The following is a 19,955-nucleotide window of genomic DNA, read 5'->3' as shown; positions in this document are numbered from 1 at the left end:
ATTTTAGCCCATTTCGACTTTTGGGCTAGATTTCTCGAAAATCGTGAATCCCACGAGAAAACCGAGGGTACCAGCACGCTCCACTCGTCGAGAGCTTCGCGGCGACATAAATTTCAAAATTTTCTGACACCGTTTTTCGTTGGGTCCCACGGAACTTCGCAGTGTTTTTCCGAGCATTTAATGAGCTTAGAAAATTCTGAAAAATTTATGTACTAACCCCCGTGTTATGGGCTTCATGTAGGTATCCTCGATTCGCGGAAATTCGACAGTTGACCGGGTCTGCGAAATTTCGGCCAGACAGACTCATTACCAGAAAAGTCTCCGAATTGGACCGAGGTTTTGGCTAGCCCCCCATTGTCAGATGTCCCGAGCGCGTTCTTGAAGTCGGAATTGGCAAAGGTAAACCCGAACCTTGCTTTTTCATAATTTTCTAGTGCTTAAATAGGATTAAAAATCCATAAAATATTCGTGGTAGCTTAGAAAATTATGATTCTTTTTGCAATAGCTTAGTAATATTGCTAAGGACCGCGGGGCAAAGTTTTAGAATTTTTAGAGCTTATTTGGGCAGTTTTTGCAAAAATGGTCAATTATAGGGACTAAATTGAAATTTTACATGTTGTGATTGATGATTGATTTGGTGGGCCTAGGAGGGGCTGTGTGATGTAATTGAGTTGTGGACATATGGATTGTGAATATAGAAGTGTGTTTTGAGCCTTTTTGCAGGTTGGGTAGGTCCTAGGTATAGGGGAGACTCTGCCGGATTTTCGGCACGACTTAGGACGTATTGGTCTTTTTCTTTGTTTGTATTGAGTCAAATTTATTAAATGATTGTAATAAAATTGTCAGGTGAGCCGAGACAGCCTTCTTCCTCCGCCCAGCCGCCACAGTGATTGTCGTCAAGTCTGTGAGTAAAATATTAATTTTAATTGTAATTTCGATATTATTATATGTTCAAGCATGCCCATGCATCACTTATATGCATATATGTATGTAGTTAAACTCTAGGCACGATTTAAGATGCATTGATAACTGTTAAAGTGCCATGATGTTGTTGTGGTAATTTGGAGCAGTGTGCGTGCGTTGGCGTGCGTGTGATGTGGTGTGAACTATGGATAGGACGGGTAGTCACGGCTTGAGTTCTTCGCTGGGACCCGATCCTTCAAGGGGTAGTCACGGCTTGAGTTCTTCGCTGGGACCCTCGATTTGGTTTATTAAGCGAAAGTCCGGCTTGAGTTTTTCGCTGGCACCAGGTTGGATTTAAGAGAGCTGTATAGGGGATCAGCTCCCATATGTTATGATTGATGCTACAGGGTGCGTGAGTGCTCCAAATTACCTTTTTGATGTTATAATGTGAAAATGTTGTTGATGTTGCATTTCACTCTACAGGGTGCATTAGTTTTAGATAGTTATAGAGATTATGGTTAAAATTGATATTTTACTCTGCAGTCGAACGCTCACTCCTGTTCAATATTTTTTCAGGCTACAGGAGGATTTTATTTTGGTTAACCTGCTTTTCTCCTTCGCAGGTTGTTTATCAATATTTGTGTAATTTTATTTACTCCTAGAATTTCCGCATGTGTTAGAAGTATTTATTTGATTATGGTCTGTAATATTATTATCATGTGGGACCTGTAAACGTATAATGATATGCATGTTTGATGGATTGGATGAGGGAGCTGAGCTCCCATTTATTTTTATGAGGATATGAGTATGTGGAGGGTGAGCTGAGCTCCCCAATTGAGTATTTATTATGTTTACAGGTCGGGTGAGTCGAAAACTCCCCGTTGGAAAGTCCATTTTATGGCCGGACTCTGTCCATTTGTTTTCTTGATATTGGGCCCAAATGGGCCTTAGAGTTGGGTTAATGAACAGTTAGGCTTACTACGGGCCTCGGGGGCTTTAGGTTGGCCTGTGTCCTAGTGCCGGTCCGGCCCATAGGTTGGGTCGTGACAAATGTGGTATCAGAGCTTAGGCTCCAGATTCTTAGGGAATGTTCATCTAAAATGTTGGGAAGAGTCTACTAGGAGTCACATGCGGAAAAATAGGGTCCATATTCGTCTTGCATTGTCATCTTTGCTTCTAGTTTCTGCTTTATATATTGTGTGTAAACATGAGTCTATAGAGCTATGTAATGTGCAGTTTTGAATTTTGTGGGCTAATGCTGCTGAATTTCAGGAAAATGCGTAGAAGCAGGAGAGCTGCCACTGCACCAGAGCGGATGTGCTGACGAGGTGTCAAGACAGATGAGGCTCGCCAGGAAGCGGGGTAGGAGGCCTAGAGCTGCTCAAGTAGAGGAGCAGCCACCCCCAGTACAGGATCAGTCCTTTATGGCACAGGGTCCCATGGACCCCATGGCAGCTACTCTAGCTGGGTTGCAGAGAACCATCGACATGATGGCGCAGTATATGGTCCACCCTCCACAAAGAAGCGATCCACGCGCAAGAGAAGAACCTTACAAACAGATCATCAATTTTAAGAAGTTGGTGCTTGGTACTTATGATGTGTCAGACGATGCATATCGGTTTTTGGATTCCTGCAGACAGGCATGAACAGAATTACAGTTGACTGATAGAAGACTCATAGAGTGTATGCAGCATGTCATGGGGCCTATGCCTAGACAGTGGATGACTGACTACGTGTTACCCCGGATGGAGGGTTTGACATGGGCTCAGTTTGTGGAACTTTTTATCAATCGGTTTGTGCCAGAAAGCTTCAGAGATCAGAAGCAATGGGCCTTTGAGGCCTTAAGACAGAATGGCAGTGCGTGAAGCGAATATGCTACAGAATTTCTGGAATTGAGCAGATATGCCCCTGCAGCAGTAGCTACAGAAACTATGAAGGTGAAGAGATTCCTAAAGGGGCTTGATAGGAGGTATGTGAACCTAGCCATGATGTCTGATCAGTCTTTTGACGTGGTAGTTGATCGAGCCAGACAGATAGAGATTAGCTATGCTACGGATGACAGCGGGAGAGCAAAGAAAAATAGAGCAGAGGGTTCATCAGGTGTCCCTTCCATGGGTACTCCGGACAGTGGTGGCCAGAGTAATTACAGAGGAAAAAGTAGGAACAAGAAGAGTGGTTTTAGACACAAACCTCGAGGATTCAGACCAGGGTACGGATCCAGCAGTGGTCACAGTTCCGCGATGCAGCGATTACTGGTGCAGTTCAGGATCCTCCTTGGCACCTTGTGCACAGTGTGGAAGAGGACATTCAGGACCTTGTTTGATGGGATCAGGAGTATGCTTCAGGTGTGGCCAACCAGGTCACTTTGCTAGAGAATGCCCCATTTTCAGTGAGCCACAGATGGGGTCACAGGGTTCTGTTGCGAATGTTCCTCGTCAGTTGTATCCGGGTGCTTCGGCATGGCGGCGATCGATTGGTGCCAGGCCGAGGACAAGGGGCGTGGATTTGGAGGCGGTCGGGAGGTAGAAGTCGATGTCGGGTTACGCCACTCGGGTAGGGGTCAAGCTCGGGTTTTCACCACGACCCACCCGGGATGCTCGAGCTTCCAATGCGGTTGGCGGTATTCTTCCTGTCATTCTTATGAGGCTCGTGTTTTGATAGATCCGGGTGCTACGCACTCATTTGTCTCCCCTGTGTTTGCTATGAGGTTGGGTAGAAACCCTACAACTTTAGAGTGCCCTTTGTCAGTAGCTACCCCACTTAGCGACAACATAGATATAGATATGATTTTTCCGGGTAGCCCAGTAGTAGTGGATGAAAAGATCCTCCCAGCAGACTTGGTTCCTCTACCAGTAATGGATTTTGATGTAATCCTGGGGATGGATTGGTTGTCAACTCACTATGCCACTTTAGACTGCAGGAACAAAAAGGTGTATTTCCACATACCTGGTGTGGAAGAGTTTAGCTTTGATGGTGACAGGAGCGTGGCTCCATATAATTTGATGTCAGCAATTAGTGCTAGAAAAATGTTGAGGCGTGGATGCCAAGGGTATTTGGCATTGGTGAGAGATACATCTGTAGAAGGTGTCAGCATGGAAAATGTTCCTGTTGTCAGAGAATTTATGGATGTCTTCCCAGAGGAGCTTCCAGGGTTGCCACCAGGAAGGGAAATAGAGTTTTGCATTGATGTTGTGCCGGGTACAAACCCCATATCGATGCCACCTTACAGGATGGCACCAGCAGAATTGAAAGAGCTGAAGGAGCAACTACAGGAGCTTTTGGACAAGGGTTTTATACGTCCGAGCACTTCACCTTGGGGCGCTCCTGTTCTATTTGTGAGAAAGAAGGATGGGTCATTGAGGTTGTGTATCGACTACAGACAGCTGAACAAGGTGACTGTGAAGAACAAGTATCCACTTCCTCGGATCGATGATCTGTTTGATCAGCTCCAAGGGGCTAGATTCTTTTCCAAAATAGACCTGCGATCAGGCTACCATCAATTGAGAATCAGGAATGAGGACGTGTCCAAAATGGCATTCAGGACAAGATATGGTCATTATGAGTTCTTGGTGATGTCTTTTGGACTCACTAATGCACCAGCAGCCTTCATGGACTTGATGAACAGGGTGTTCAAGCCATTTTTGGACCGTTTTGTCATCGTATTCATAGATGACATTTTGGTATACTCTCAGACCGAGGAAGAACACGTGTGGCACTTGAGGATGGTGTTGCAGACTTTGAGGGAGCACCAGCTATATGCCAAATTTTCGAAATGTGAATTTTGGCTAGAAAGCATCTCATTCTTGGGACACGTGGTTTCAAGAGAAGGTATTCAAGTGGATCCCAAGAAAATTGAAGCTGTAACTGATTGGCTTAGGCCTATAACAGTCACTGAGGTGCGAAGTTTTCTGGGTTTAGCTGGCTACTACAGACGTTTTGTGCAAGATTTCTCCAGGATAGCGGCTCCCCTAACTAAGTTGACCAGGAAGAATGTTCCATTCATTTGGACAGATGAATGTGAGGAGAGTTTCCAGAAGCTTAAGGAGTGTCTAACCACTGCCCCTGTGTTGACACTACCTGTGAGTGGTGAAGGATACACCATGTATTGTGACGCCTCCAGAGTTGGCCTAGGGTGTGTCTTAATGCAGAATGGAAAGGTAGTGGCTTATGCTTCAAGGCAGCTGAAGAGGCATGAGCAGAACTACCCCACCCATGATTTGGAAATGGCGGCTGTAGTCTTTGCACTGAAAATCTGGAGACACTACCTGTATGGTGAAGTGTGCGAGATATACACCGACCACAAGAGTTTGAAGTATATCTTCCAACAGAGGGATTTAAACTTGAGACAGAGGAGATGGATGGAGCTTCTGAAAGACTATGATTGCACCATCCAGTACCACCACAGGAAGGCCAATGTTGTGGCGGATGCTTTGAGCAGAAATCTTCCGCGGTTTGGCACATTTCAGCAGAGAAGAGACCGTTGATTCAGGAAGTACATGAGTTGATGGATCAAGGTTTAATCCTAGATCTTTCAGATGAGGGGGTATTGTTGGCTCATTTTTCAGTGAGGCCAGACTTGAGGGACAGAGTTAGAGTTTCCCAGCACAGAGACCAACAATTGATGAAGATTATAGAAAGAGTACAGCAAGGTGAAGGTGGTGAGTTTGGATTTGCCAATGATGGCGCCCTAGTGCATGGTTCGAGGATATGTGTGCCCGATGTAGACAATCTCAGAAACGAAATCATGCAAGAGGCACACTATACACTGTACAGTGTCCACCCAGGTTCCACCAAAATGTACCATGATGTGAAAGATAGCTACTGGTGGAATGGCATGAAGAGAGACATAGCAGACTTTGTGTCCAAGTGCTTGACTTGTCAGAAGGTGAAGTTTGAACACCAGAGACCGTCAGGGAAGCTGCAAGAGCTCCCTATCCCAGAATGGAAGTGAGAAATGATCACTATGGATTTTGTGACTGGGTTGCCTTGTACCACGCGAGGATATGATTCGATATGGGTAATTGTAGACCGCTTGACCAAATCAGCTCACTTCTTGCCTGTGAAGACTACATATTCTGTGGCATAGTACACCCGGCTCTACATTCGAGAAATAGTCAGATTGCATAGAGTTCCGGCTTCCATAATATCTGACAGAGGGCCCCAGTTCACTTCTCGATTTTGGAGAAAGTTGCAGGAGGCACTTGGCACACAGTTGAACTTCAGTACGGCTTTCCACCCTCGCAGACGGACAAATTGAAAGGACAATCCAAACATCGAAGACATGCTTCGCATGAGTGTCTTGGATTTTGGAGGTCTATGGGATGAGCGGCTAGCTTTGGTGGAGTTTGCCTACAACAACGATTACCACTCCAAAGATAGGGATGGCACCCTATGAGGCATTATATGGAAGAAAGTGTAGGTCTCTCTGTGTTGGACAGAAATGGGGAAGCGAAGGTGCATGATGTAGACCAGTGCAAGACACTTGAGGTAGTTCCTTTAATCGAGGAATGACCAAAACAACTTTCAAGATGGCGTAAGAGTTATGCAGACCCCAGACGGAGGGATGTGGAGTTTGTAGTGGGCGACTATGTATTCCTGAAGGTTTCTCCAATGAAGGGAGTCATGAGATTTGGAAAGAAGGGCAAGTTGGCACCTCGGTATATTGGACCTTTTGAGGTTACTAATAGAGTTGGAGCAGTTGCCTACCGGTTGGAGCTACCACCCAACCTCTCTCACGTTCATCCCGTGTTTCACATCTCCATGCTCAGGAAATACATTCCCGATCCTTCTCATGTACTGCAGCCGGATGTGATAGAGCTAAAAGAGAACTTGACATTTGAGGAGCAGCCTGTAGCCATAGTGGACTACCAAGTGAGACAGCTGAGATCCAAACAGATCCCTATGGTTAAGGTTTTGTGGAGGAGTCAGTCAGTGGAAGAGTGCACCTGGGAGTCAGAACGGGACATGCGTAGCAAGTACCCTTATCTGTTCAATGTATAATCATGTGCTTTATTCTGCCTTGTGTAAAAATTCGAGGACGAATTTTTTGTAAGGGGGGAAGAATGTAACACCCCAAAATTTTAAATTTTATGAGCATTTTTGGTATTTTAATTTTATTTAAATTTTAGGAATTTTTTTGAGATTTTTCGGATTTTAAAAATCGGGTTCGATTTTCCAAAAATATAAACTTTGATGATTTTTAAAAATTAATTTAAAGACCACGTGGCAAAACTAAAAATATATTTGGAGTCTACGTATTTTTCCGAGTTTTCTGGAATTTTTTCAGAATTTTTGGACCTCGTTTTCGATCCCGAGGCAGAGTAAAAATTCAAAATTTTGTATTCTGAATCGAACCGGACCGGATCGGACCGGTAGAATCGGATCGGTCTTCTTCTCTTTTTCTTCTCCCTCCCGCGCGCGTCGACCTTCTCCTCTTCTCTCTCTCTTTTCTCTCTCCTCCCTCCTCCCCTTGCCGCGCCACTGCCTCCCCTGCGTCCCCACCTCGCCGGCGCCCCACCTCGGCCCTCCCCCACGGCCGGCCGCTGCCTGGAACGCCGGAAAACGGCCTTAGAACGGACGCGCAGCGCGCGCGCGACTGTTGGACTTCCCGGCCAAAATTCGACCGATTCGGCCACCAATTGGACCGGGTCTTGTGTCTAAAATCATCTACTCGGCGAGAGCTTTCCATAGACACCAAGAACGCCGAAATCCATCGAGCGGTTTGTCCGATTTTTGCTCGGGAAGATTTTAGCCCATTTCGACTTTTGGGCTAGATTTCTCAAAAACCGTGAATCCCACGAGAAAATCGAGGGTACCAGCACGCTCCACTTGTCGAGAGTTTCGCGGCGACATAAATTTCAAAATTTTCCGACACTGTTTTTTGGTGGATCCCACGGAACTTTGCAGTGTTTTTCCGAGCATTTAATGAGCTTAGAAAATTCTGAAAAATTTATGTACTAACCCCCGTGTTATGGGCTTCGTGTAGGTATCCTCGATTCGCGGAAATTTGACAGTTGACCGGGTCTGCGAAATTCCGGCCAGACAGACCCGTTGTAGGGGTGAGGCGTGAGGCGAAATATCATCCATTAGAATTATATAAAATGCACCAGGTAATGCCCAGGAAAGATGGTGGAGTCACAATGGTCTCACTTAAGTACCACCTCCTTAGACAGCATTTCCTAGACATGCACTTCATACAATCCTAATAGAATCAAACCACTGGTAAGTACCGTCTTCCCATAACACTACCACGGTACTAAGGATTTATGCCACAGAGGCATAGATAGACAGGAGTCGCCACCCGGGTAATAACCGGGACATATTCAGTGTTTCTTTCGAGGATCATGGATGGCAACTTACTCCTTGCAGAGTTTCCACAACCGTCATTACCATAGCCCAATGTCTAGGTTCGGGATAGTGGGTACGTAAGGGGAAGGTGTTAGGCACCCCTTACGCCTAGTCTAACCTCGTTAATTCGAGTGCCAGTCCTCTACTAATGTTTCTACAAGTCTTGTTTATTATTTCTTTATTAAACTTTATCCTAAAAAATGCAATTCTAATCTTACACACGCAAGTAATTCACAAAAAAGGGTTGTTGTTTACACACAATTTTCATGCACAAGTAATTCCTATCTATGAGGTTGCTAATTATTTAAATGATATTTACCAGATGACTAAAATTAATTTATTATTGGGAATTTAATTTACAAACAAATTCAATTTCAAATAACCCTATGTTTCTATTTAACCTAACTAATTAATTTTCACCAAGTTACCCTAAGGATAATTGAACTAAGTTAATTATGTACATGTGTAATTTATTCTAATATCACATAAGTCCCAAACAATCACAACCTAATAAAGATTTCTAACATGCAAATTTATTTCACAATTACCAAGTATTAAATTAAATTTATTTTACATGCCAATATTAGTTTAATTTACAAACAAGATTAATTTTAATTTACAAAGTATTTATTTAAATTAATTACATGCAAAAGTCAGTTAAATTAAAAACAAAGTTAATTTTAATTTACCAAATGAAAGTTCTATTATTACTACAATTTCATGCCAATGGTTATTCGAGAAGTTTAGAGCTACTTACTTGTTGATAAATGCAGTTGCCATTGGGGCAAGCTACCCTTAAAAAATGGTCTTCTCTTCTAGTATGGCAATGATATCCCTGGCTTACTCCCGTTTAGCTCCATATAAGCTCCACGCAAATGCCCTCTTTGGTACTTACCTTAGGGCTACTTACCAATTTTGTTTGTAATAAAAAATAAAGAAACTAAAGAAAATAAAAGAAATAAAGAGACAGAAACTAAACATGTGCAGAGTTGTGTATCCCCTCAAATTAAACATGATTACATGATCCATATGAACATATAAAATAAATTGAAGACAAAGAGCATAGAATTAAAATATTGTGTGGCATAGATCTTGAAAAGAAAACAATAAAAAAATGACCTTATAGAAATCTTGTATGCAAATCTTCTTGAAGAAAAGAAAAAAAATAAGAAAGAACTCAAAGAGTCTTGAATATCTCTAAATTTCCTATAGCTCTGAATTTTCTCTTCCTCTTTCCTCCCATCATCCCCTTCTTCTCTTCTCTAGTAGGGTATTTATAGGGTTTTGGGAGAGAGGTGTGATAGGGTTTGGAGTCTTAGGATGATAAAGTTTAGATGACTTGAACAACTACAATTGTAGAATTCGAATAAGACTGGGAAATGGGTGAGGTATTTCAACCAATAGGAAGACAGGAAAAAATGGAAGGCACCAATAGGGAATGAGGAAGAGGTGTGGTAGGATTTGGAGTTTTAGGATGATAAAGTTTAGATGACTTAAACAACTACAATTGCAGAATTTGAATAAGACTGGGATATGGGTGAGGTGTTTCAATCAATACGAAGACAGGAAAAAATGGAAGGCACCAATAGGGAGTGAGGAAGAGAGTGGGGCCAAGGAGGAGAGAGATATTTTGTTATTTTAATTTTTAGAAAATAATTAAATGGGTCCCATTTAAAATTCCTAACTAGGCTTTCTTAGGCCCATGGAGCCCAATTAAACTTAATTAGATTCATTTAAAAAACTACCCATATTAAATTTAAACAAAATAAAATTTTATTTAAATTTAATTAAATTAATTTTCCCAAAACTTTATTATTATTTTTATTTTTTCAAGATCATACCACGAAATTAATAATTCAGCTCAATGCCTCCAATTACATCTTACAGTCATATAATTTTTCATCATCGGGTTTCCCACGGCCTCAATGCACATACTCATCACAAAATAAGGGTCTACACCCGTTACCGGAAAAATCTCCGAATTGGACCGAGGTTTTGGCTAGCCCCCCATTGTCAGACGTCCCGAGCGCGTTCCTGAAGTCGAAATTGGCAAAGGTAAACCCGAACCTTGCTTTTTCATAATTTTCTAGTGCTTAAATAGGATTAAAAATCCATAAAATATTCGTGGTAGCTTAGAAAATTATGATTCTTTTTGCAATAGCTTAGTAATATTGCTAAGGACCGCGGGGCAAAGTTTTAGAATTTTTAGAGCTTATTTGGGCAGTTTTTGCAAAAATGATCAATTATAGGGACTAAATTGAAATTTTACATGTTGTGATGGATGATTGATTTGGTAGGCCCAGGAGGGGCTGTGTGATGTGATTGAGTTGTGGACATATGGATTGTGAATATAGAAGTGTGTTTTGAGCCTTTTTGCAGGTTGGGTAGGTCCTAGGTATAGGGGAGACTCTGCCGGATTTTCGGCACGACTTAGGACGTATTGGTCTTTTTCTTTGTTTGTATTGAGTCAAATTTATTAAATGATTGTAATAAAATTGTCAGGTGAGCCGGGACAGCCTTCTTCCTCCGCCCAGCCGCCACAGTGATTGTCGTCAAGTCTGTGAGTAAAATATTAATTTTAATTGTAATTTCGATATTATTATATGTTCAAGTATGCCCATGCATCACTTATATGCATATATGTATGTAGTTAAACTCTAGGCACGATTTATGATGCATTGATAACTATTAAAGTGCCATGATGTTGTTGTGGTAATTTGGAGCAGTGTGCGTGTGATGTAGTGTGAACTATGGATAGGATGGGTAGTCACGGCTTGAGTTCTTCGCTGAGACCTGATCCTTCGAGGGGTAGTCACGGCTTGAGTTCTTCGCTGGGACCCTCGATTTGGTTTATTAAGCGAAAGTCCGGCTTGAGTTCTTCGCTGGCACCAGGTTGGATTTAAGAGAGCTGTATAGGGGATCAGCTCCCATATGTTATGATTGATGCTACAGGGTGCGTGAGTGCTCCAAATTACCTTTTTGATGTTATAATGTGAAAATGTTGTTGATGTTGCATTTCACTCTACAGGGTGCATTAGTTTTAGATAGTTATAGAGATTATGGTTAAAATTGATATTTTACTCTCTGAGTCGAACGCTCACTCCTGCTCAATATTTTTTTCAGGCTACAGGAGGATTTTATTTTGGTTAACCTGCTTTTCTCCTTCGCAGGTTGTTTATCAATATTTGTGTAATTTTATTTACTCCTAGAATTTTCGCATGTGTTAGAAGTATTTATTTGATTATGGTCTGTAATATTATTATCATGTGGGACCTATAAACGTATAATGATATGCATATTTGATGGATTGGATGAGGGAGCTGAGCTCCCATTTATTTTTATGAGGATATGAGTATGTGGAGGGTGAGCTGAGCTCCCCAATTGAGTATTTATTATGTTTACAGGTCGGGTGAGTCGAAAACTCCCCGTTGGAAAGTTCATTTTATGGCCGGACTCTGTCCGTTTGTTTTCTTGATATTGGGCCCAAATGGGCCTTAGAGTTGGGTTAATGAACAGTTAGGCTTACTACGGGTCTCGGGGGCTTTAGGCTGGCCCAGGTCCTAGTGCCGGTCTGGCCCATAGGTTGGGTCATGACAAACATAGAAATCGTTAGCAAAGGAAGAGCTACATAAAGACAAACTTAAAGCACATATGAAAACTCAATAGTAGCAAAGGGAGACAACAAAGAGCCTCAGCCCCATCAACCGATCTGCCTAGAGCAATGAACTTTTCTCTCCAAAGACACAAGAATGGAAGAGCTTTGCAGCAAAACACAAATCACCTAACAATAGGAACTAATGCCGGATTGAACCGGAAAAAAGGCTTGGCATGACATGGGTGTCTCATTCCATTGTAGCCTAGATAGAGATGGAGTCGGCGATCGCATGGTAACAACATTGCCATTGAAGCCAATTGAGGGAAGAAACTCCCAAAAATATGGAATAAACTATTAAGTCAATCTATACTAAAACCCTCACGTTGAAACCTTAAAACTTGCAGACCAACAAAATAAACCCAACCCAAAACTATACTATCCAATGAAAAAGGGAGAGGGGACCACCTCTACTTGGGTGGACTGATTGTTCCCTTCCCTTGGGTAGGAGTTGGTTATTAAACTGTAACACCCTCATTTGTATAGCCTGGTATATTTCACTATTCCGGTGACCGGGGTCGGTCCGGACAATTAAGGAGATTAGAACCACACTTAAGACAACTAGAGAATCCATAAACACAAATAATTAGTAATTGCCAATTGGTTAAGTATAAATAAGAAGAACAGAACATAAGAAGTTAAACGAGCTGAGAGTCACAGCGATAGGTGACCTTCTCGAGAACGACTGCAAAGTCGATTTAAACTCAAATTTCGAACCGTAAAATGTGACTTCGCGGTCCTTAGGACCCTTATGAACATAGTGGAAAAGAGAAAATCACGAAAAAGAACTGTTAAGCCAGTCAAATAATTAGGTCAGGGAGCCGAAAGAAATATTGGATTATTTGCAAACCGGGTTGAACCGGCAAGGGGCAATTTGGTTAATTGACCCCGAGAGCTGACTCCTGACCTAACTATCAAATAAAATTGGAGAAAAGAAAATTTCGGAATCAAGAATTAAATTTAAGAACTAATAGAAAAATAACTAGAAAAAAAAAATGGAAAAGTCAAAAGGTAATGACATCATGCATGACCTCATGCATGATGCCATAAAAATAAGAATTTGTAAATTTAATTAATTAAATTTTTGGGTCTTCCATAAGGATAAAAACAAAAGAAAAGAAACAAAAAAATTCATTTGGTCATCTTTTTTTTTTTTTCCTTGTTGCCGCCACCCATCCTTCTCTCTCCCTCACCATTGCAAACCTCCATTAAAGCTTGCTTCAAGCTTTGAAACCGCCATTAAACCTCAAATCCATCCATACTTGCTTCACAAAAACTTGATTTAGTCACTTGGGAAGGAGCTTGACAACAGAAAGAAAAAGAAAGGAAGAAGTTTTGAAGAAAAAGAAATTCTACATAAAAGGTTAGTAATCAAATTTGATAATTTGAGTTTGATTCTTACATTTCTAACTTATTGAGCTTATAAATAAACTTAAAATGGAAAGAAAATTTGTTGAGGGATTATATAGAATTTTGGACAGCTAGGGTTTGGTTGGACAAAGTATAAATTTATTTGAGCTAAACATGTTAGGAAGCTTAATTGAGTTAAGGGAGCATTTTTATAAGTGTTTAATTAGCTAAATGCAACAAATGACATGAATTAGGGTTTTGAACATTAGGGTTTAGAGACAAAAAATGTGAAGAAGTGCTAAATGATGTCTTTGACATAGTTTAAGGTGAGAAATGGTCATTTGTGACCTAATTAAGTGTGTTAGAAGTGTTTGAATCAAAGCCAAATTCGGATTGGGTTTGCACCATGACCAAAAGTCAACTTTGAGGGACCAAAAATGGAATTTTACAAGTCCAATTGATATGGGACCAATTGGGAATGAAAATAGGCACTAAATGACACAATTTTCATTTAGGAAGCATGCCCAAAAAGTGACCAAAACCTAGTGAATAAATTGACCAAAGTTGGAAAATTGCAGGCTGCCCCGTATAAACTAACCAAAGTCTGTTCATTTAGTCATAACTCGAGCTAGGCAGGTCAAAATGACCTAAAATTTTACCAGTGGTTAGATGAGATATAGACTAAAACTTTCATGAAGAGCACAAACCCAAATTATTCCATTAACCTAATCAAATTATTGAGCAAAGTTGAGTTACTGAATCTGCAGAACTACAGATTTACCATATGAATAGTAAAGTTTCAATGGCTATAATTCTCTCTAGAAAACTCCGATTTAGGTGATTCTTGAACCGATGGAAACCTAAGACATAGTATAACATTTCATATGAAGAAAATTAGACCAAATTATGGAGTTAACTTGATCAAATTGCTGAACGAAGTTGGAGTAATAAATCTGCAAAACTAAATTCTACAGCATGAACAGTAACTGTATTTTGGCTATAACTTGAGCTACAAAACTCCAATTGGAGTGATTCAAAAAGTAGAATAAACTTAAAACAATAGGGAACATTTTCTATGAATAAAGTTTTGCCAAATTCCAACAGTAAAGTGACCAATGGAACAGTGCAACCTTAGACACTAAAACTGAAAATTTGGCAATTTTGCCTAAAAGACTTAAGTGTTGAGAAAATGACCAAAACCAACAAGTTTGGTGACCAAAATGTGGTATGTGGGTAAAGTTGGAATTCCCATACCTATTAAGCCTTAGAAAGTCAACAATTTGACTTAAATAGTGTAGTGAATATTAACCCGAAACACAAAAATTTCAAGAACGTTGAGTTTAGCACGTTAGAGCTAGGTAAAAGTGAAGCTAAATTTATTTTGGGTTTATGTTAAGTTCTAGTACTGAAACATTATAAAATTGTGTGTTTCAGTTGGAAAGAATACCGGGAAAGAACCCGAGGAACCGAGTCGAGGCCAAGAGGCAACTCGCTTGAGGTTTGTGCACAACGTGTAATTTTTGTAAATTATTTGCTGCATATTGTTTTGAGTGATTTGAAAAAGTGAATTGAGACATTATTTATGATGCTTTAATTGAAATTGTTGAAAGTTATTGTGTATATTTAAAATGACAATGTTTAGCAAATTGTTAAGATAAGTTTTGAAACCTCATGACCATATATTTGAACACCTCACTAGCACGACTAGTGGGGTTAATTAGTTTTGAATTTTGATTCCTTCTCTGGAGAAGTGTTGAGGTGTGCCAGTAGAAGAGAATGTGAATGGATATCCATATATTTGAGCTAGCTAGCCTTGTTATGTGATTTCTCTTTAGCCTCTGGCTATTGAGATTCTATTTGTTTCGAATGGCATGAATTAACTGTGGGTTTTATGAAATGTGATTTGATACTTCAAAATGAAATTGTTTGGGATTAAAATCTCATAATGCATGATTTGTATTTAATTCTCATGTTCAGTCAAATTTTCGAATAAATGTGATTTAAGTTCTGCATAAAGATTATTTTAGTATGTTGTGCACCACTGAGTCCTAATACTCAGCAATAGCTTTTATTGCTGTCGCAGATATAGAGACTAGATGAGCAGCAGACTGAGCTGCTGAGGATTGAGGATTTATCAGCTTGAAGTTATCGGGTATAATTTATACCCTGCCTGTAAATATTTCTTTTAATGTATGTATTACATATAAATGTATGGACATGTAAATGGGTCTTGAGCAGCTTGTACAAAGTTTGTATGAAGTTTGTAATAAAAATTTAGTTTGAATTTCCTTTGATGTAAATTTTATAATGATGTATATATATAAGTTGTTTTGTCTCAAATGAAATATGAGTGGAACTATTTTATTTAATTTGAATGAGATGAATTGCTAGTATTTTGAGGATTATTGAATTTTGGAAATTGAGAAATGTTGATTGTGGAATCTTGAGATTTGAGATTGATTGAGAATTGTAGTACTTGAGAAAATTTTTAGAAGTGTTTTTTTACAGGTATTTGAAGAACTGTTTTCTCAAAATATAAACGGAACTCTGTCAAAATTTTTATAAAATTTGCGGAAAAATAAAATGGGCCAAAAGTTTTAACTAGTTTTTAATTTCAATTAAATGTTTTAAACACCTATTAGAAAACGCTCACCACTTAACAAAAGTAAGAAAATTGTTTTAAAATCCCTTGTAGGGTACTTAATGAGTTATCGGTAGATGAAGTTTGGTAATTTATTAGGTATTCTACGGGATCATGTTATGCCTTACAGAGGAGTAAGGTGTGACATAAACAACAAAAGGACTGTTTATTTTGGTGCAATATAATTTTATGTCATATAAAATTTTTACTTTCAATATCTAGTATAAAATGTAAGATTAAGAAATGAGGGTTAAATTTATCTACCATTCTTAAACACTTACATTAAATTTATTTACCATTCGTCTTATACATGTGTAATGTTTTTAAATCTCTCAACTTTAATTTAATGCACAAAAAAGTATTCTTTCTAAATTTTGACAAACTCCATCAAATAGCTTACTTGGCACTCTCAAATGGTGTTTTGTTTATTTCTCTTTTATCTAAATCATCATGAATCTCTTTCACTCTTTCTCTCTACCTGTAAATGAACAAGTAAAAATTTGAATAAAACTTTCGAATAGCAAAATAAAATTTATTAAATAATAATGGATTAACACCACTGCAAACCTCCCTCTTGAACTTAAAGACAAACCTTTTGTAATAGTAGAAAATGTAACTTTTTCCTCTAAATATATGTCCTCCAAATTTAATGGACTCATTACCACCTCCACCTCCTCCTCCACCTCCACCTCCTTAACCATAACCATTATCACACCACCCCTAACCTTAACAAATATGAAGTTCAACAATAGTACTCTAACACCACTACAACCAGAAGCATAAACACTAACAACTAACATATAAAATTTACCTCAAAATACAAAATTTCATCATTGATCCTTCATTGCATTGAATGAAAGTACTAAAATCTTAAACTCACCTGGAAAAAATTAAAAAAAAAAAAGAAGTATCTAGAAGTTAAATTAGTTGAATACAATAACCAAAGTAAGGAGGAAGAGGGAAGCTCATAACTACAAAAGGGGGGGTCAAGTCACAATTAACAAGGGTAGGGGGGATCACTAATAAGAGTAAGAGAAAAGGAGGTGGGCTTGTGATCGGCAAAGGTAGGGAAGAGAAGCTTTCATCTACAGAAGAGAGGCTAATGTCACAAATAGTAAGGGTGAGGGGAAACATTAGTGAAAGCAAGGGAAAAGGGTGGGCTTGCGATCAACAATGGTAGAGGAGGGAGGAGCTGATAAGAAAGAGAGATGGATCAAAAATTAGGATTAACAAATTTATTTTGGTTTTTATAAGGACTTAAGGAGGAGAAAGAGGAGGGTTGACTTCAAAAGGGGGGTCGATATTACAATCAATTTCTATGTTTTTAAACACTCTAGGTGCATTTTAAGAGTGTATTTCAAGTGTCTGTTTATAGAGATAACCTCGAATTCAACATATTTGTTTTCACCCAGATCTAGGGTTGTTGGGTGCCTACTTTAATATTCTTGGGATGGCATAGCTGAATAATTTAAATTAGAATAATAAGATAGCAATATTAAGGAAACCCATGAATATTTTTGGAATTTTATAAATAGAATAAATAATTTTTAGACCATAGTGAAGTTTAGGCATCCGATTTGACATGATAACAAAGATAATAAGGCTAACCTGACAAGCATCGGATGGTCATTGAGTGGAATGTTATATGTCTAAGACTATTGTGAGGTCATTAAATAACTTAAATTATATTTTCTTTGTAGACGGTTATGTTACACCTTATCCCTCTGTAAGTCATAACATGATCCCGTAGTATACTTAATGAATTACAGAACTTCGCCTACCGATAACCCATTAAATACATTACAAGGGATTTTAAGAAAATTTTATCTCTTTTTGAAGGTGGCGAGTACTTTTAATAGGTATTAAAAACTTTTAATTTGAGTTTAAATATTAGGTAAAAATTTTGACCATTTTTATTTTTTTGCAAATTTCGTAGAAATTTCGGCAGAGTGCCGTCTGTAATTGAGAAAAACCAAAAATTTTAACCTGTAAAAAGCACTTCCAAATTGAATTTCAATCACCATCCTCAACCTCCAATATAGCAACACAACTCAAATTTTCATAATTCACAATATTTCAAAACAATTAAATCAACTCATCACATTGCATTTAAAATATTTACTTTATAATTCACAAGTTTAATTTACAACATAACTCCAAAAATAATACTATTACAATTTACTGTACAATTGCTCTAGACCAATTACAAAACATACATACAGTCATATACATCAAAATAAATATGTACAAAAGGGTATAATTCAATACCCGACAAAAATCCAAAAGTTCAGTACTTTCAGTCCTTAGCAGCTTACTCTGCTGCTTTACCAATCTCTCTAGCTGCGATAGCAACGAAAAGCCATTGCTGAGTACAATTACTCAGTGGTGCACAATATAAAAAATTACCAATTTATGCATATATTAAATCATGATTAGTCCAAATACACTATTAGAATTGATAAACAGATACAAAACACAATTTAGAATTTTAATCAAAGAAATTTTCACTTCAGAAGCCATAAAACAATTTTTATAAAATCACACAGTCATATCATGCCATCAATATATTTTTCATCTTAACAGCCAAAGGCTTAGGAGGAATACCAAGGCTAACTAGCTCAAATCTATGGGTACCCATTCAAATTTTTTCTTCTACTGGCACACACCTCAACACTTCAGCCAGAGAGGGAATACAAAACTAATTCTTCCCACTAGTCAAGCTAGTGAGACATTTAGACATTTGGTCATGACACTGTGGTTTCAAACTATTTTAACAATTTTCTTAACATTCAAATTCCAACTATTTGCATATAATTTATTTTCTCAACATTTTGGGTCAATAACACATTTTTCTTGTCAATAACATTTTTCAATACAAATAAAGTTACAATTTAATTTTTTATAATTTATTCAACACAATTTGCAAAAGAAAATTTAAAAAGAGATCATATGTTGTGCACAAAACTCGTACGAGTCGCCTCTTAGCCTTGACTCGATGTTTTTTTTCCTTTCTCAGTAGCCTTTTCAACTGAAGCACAGAATTTGCAGTGTTTCAGTATCATAACTTATAATAAATCTAATAAATAAATTTATGTCTACTAAATTCTAGCTCTAATATGCTTAAATTAACGTTCTTTGAAATTTGCATTTCGGGGTTACTATTCATAACACTATTCAAGTCAAAATATTAACTTTCTCATGTTTAATAGGTATGTGAATTTTAATTACACCCACATACCACATTTTGAGTGTCTAATTTGTTGGTCTTGGTTGTCATTTAAATTTTCTAGGTCTCCTAAGAGAAATTTTAATTTTTTTATTTTGATCTCCTAATTTGCACTGTTCCATTGGTCTAGTTACTGTAGGAATTTGGCTAAATGTTCTTCATCAAAGTTGTTCCTTATTGTCTTAGCTTTAATTACCTTTTTGAATCACTCTATTTGGAGTTTTGTAGCCCAAGATATGGTCATTTTCCTAAGGTTGGCCGGATTGATTTTAACCTAGAATTTTTGGACAGTTTTAAGTTCTGGCAGTTTTGGTGTGTTGACTATAGCTCACTTTTTGGATAGGTTATAGTCAGAATTTGAGTTTGTATTCCCCATAAAAGTTGTAGTGCTATGTCTCAGCTTTCCATCAGTATAAAATTCAAGTCATTTGGACCTTCCTACACCAAGTTATGGCCAAATGAATAAAAACTATTCATTTGGTCATTTTTGTACAGTGGCAGTGCACATTACCCGGATTTAACCTGATTGTTCACTATCTTAATGTCATTTTCTGGGCATGGTTTCTACATAAAAATTTTGCCATTATGTATCTATTTTCATTCCCAATTGGCCTCACACCAATTGGGTTAGCATAATTTTAGTTTTGGTCCCTGAAAGAAACCTAGGTCAAACTGCCAAATTAGGACCCTACTCCAATCCGAATTGCATTTCATTTCTACTCATTTCAACACCTCACAATTGGTCCCAATTGACCATTTCTTACCTCAATTAAGGTCAATTGTATCAATTGACCATTTTCTTTAAATTTTCTCCCAATTTCTAAACTCAATAATCC

The 19,955-nt window shown here is 38.5% G+C and overlaps 1 long non-coding RNA gene across 1 annotated transcript; it reads left to right on the top strand.

Moving 5' to 3' along the window:
* The first annotated feature begins 440 nt into the window (after positions 1-440).
* On the top strand, positions 441-1,621 carry LOC131178489 (uncharacterized). The gene is made up of 2 exons (XR_009147423.1): positions 441-904; positions 1,480-1,621. It is a non-coding gene; the product is annotated as an uncharacterized LOC131178489 (long non-coding RNA).
* The last annotated feature ends 18,334 nt before the right edge of the window (positions 1,622-19,955 follow it).

This window comes from Hevea brasiliensis, chromosome 3 (assembly GCF_030052815.1).
Source record: "Hevea brasiliensis isolate MT/VB/25A 57/8 chromosome 3, ASM3005281v1, whole genome shotgun sequence".
Taxonomy (NCBI): domain Eukaryota; kingdom Viridiplantae; phylum Streptophyta; class Magnoliopsida; order Malpighiales; family Euphorbiaceae; genus Hevea; species Hevea brasiliensis.
The sequence above is the reverse complement of the archived record's forward strand: the minus strand, read 5'-3'. Positions and strand labels throughout refer to the sequence as shown.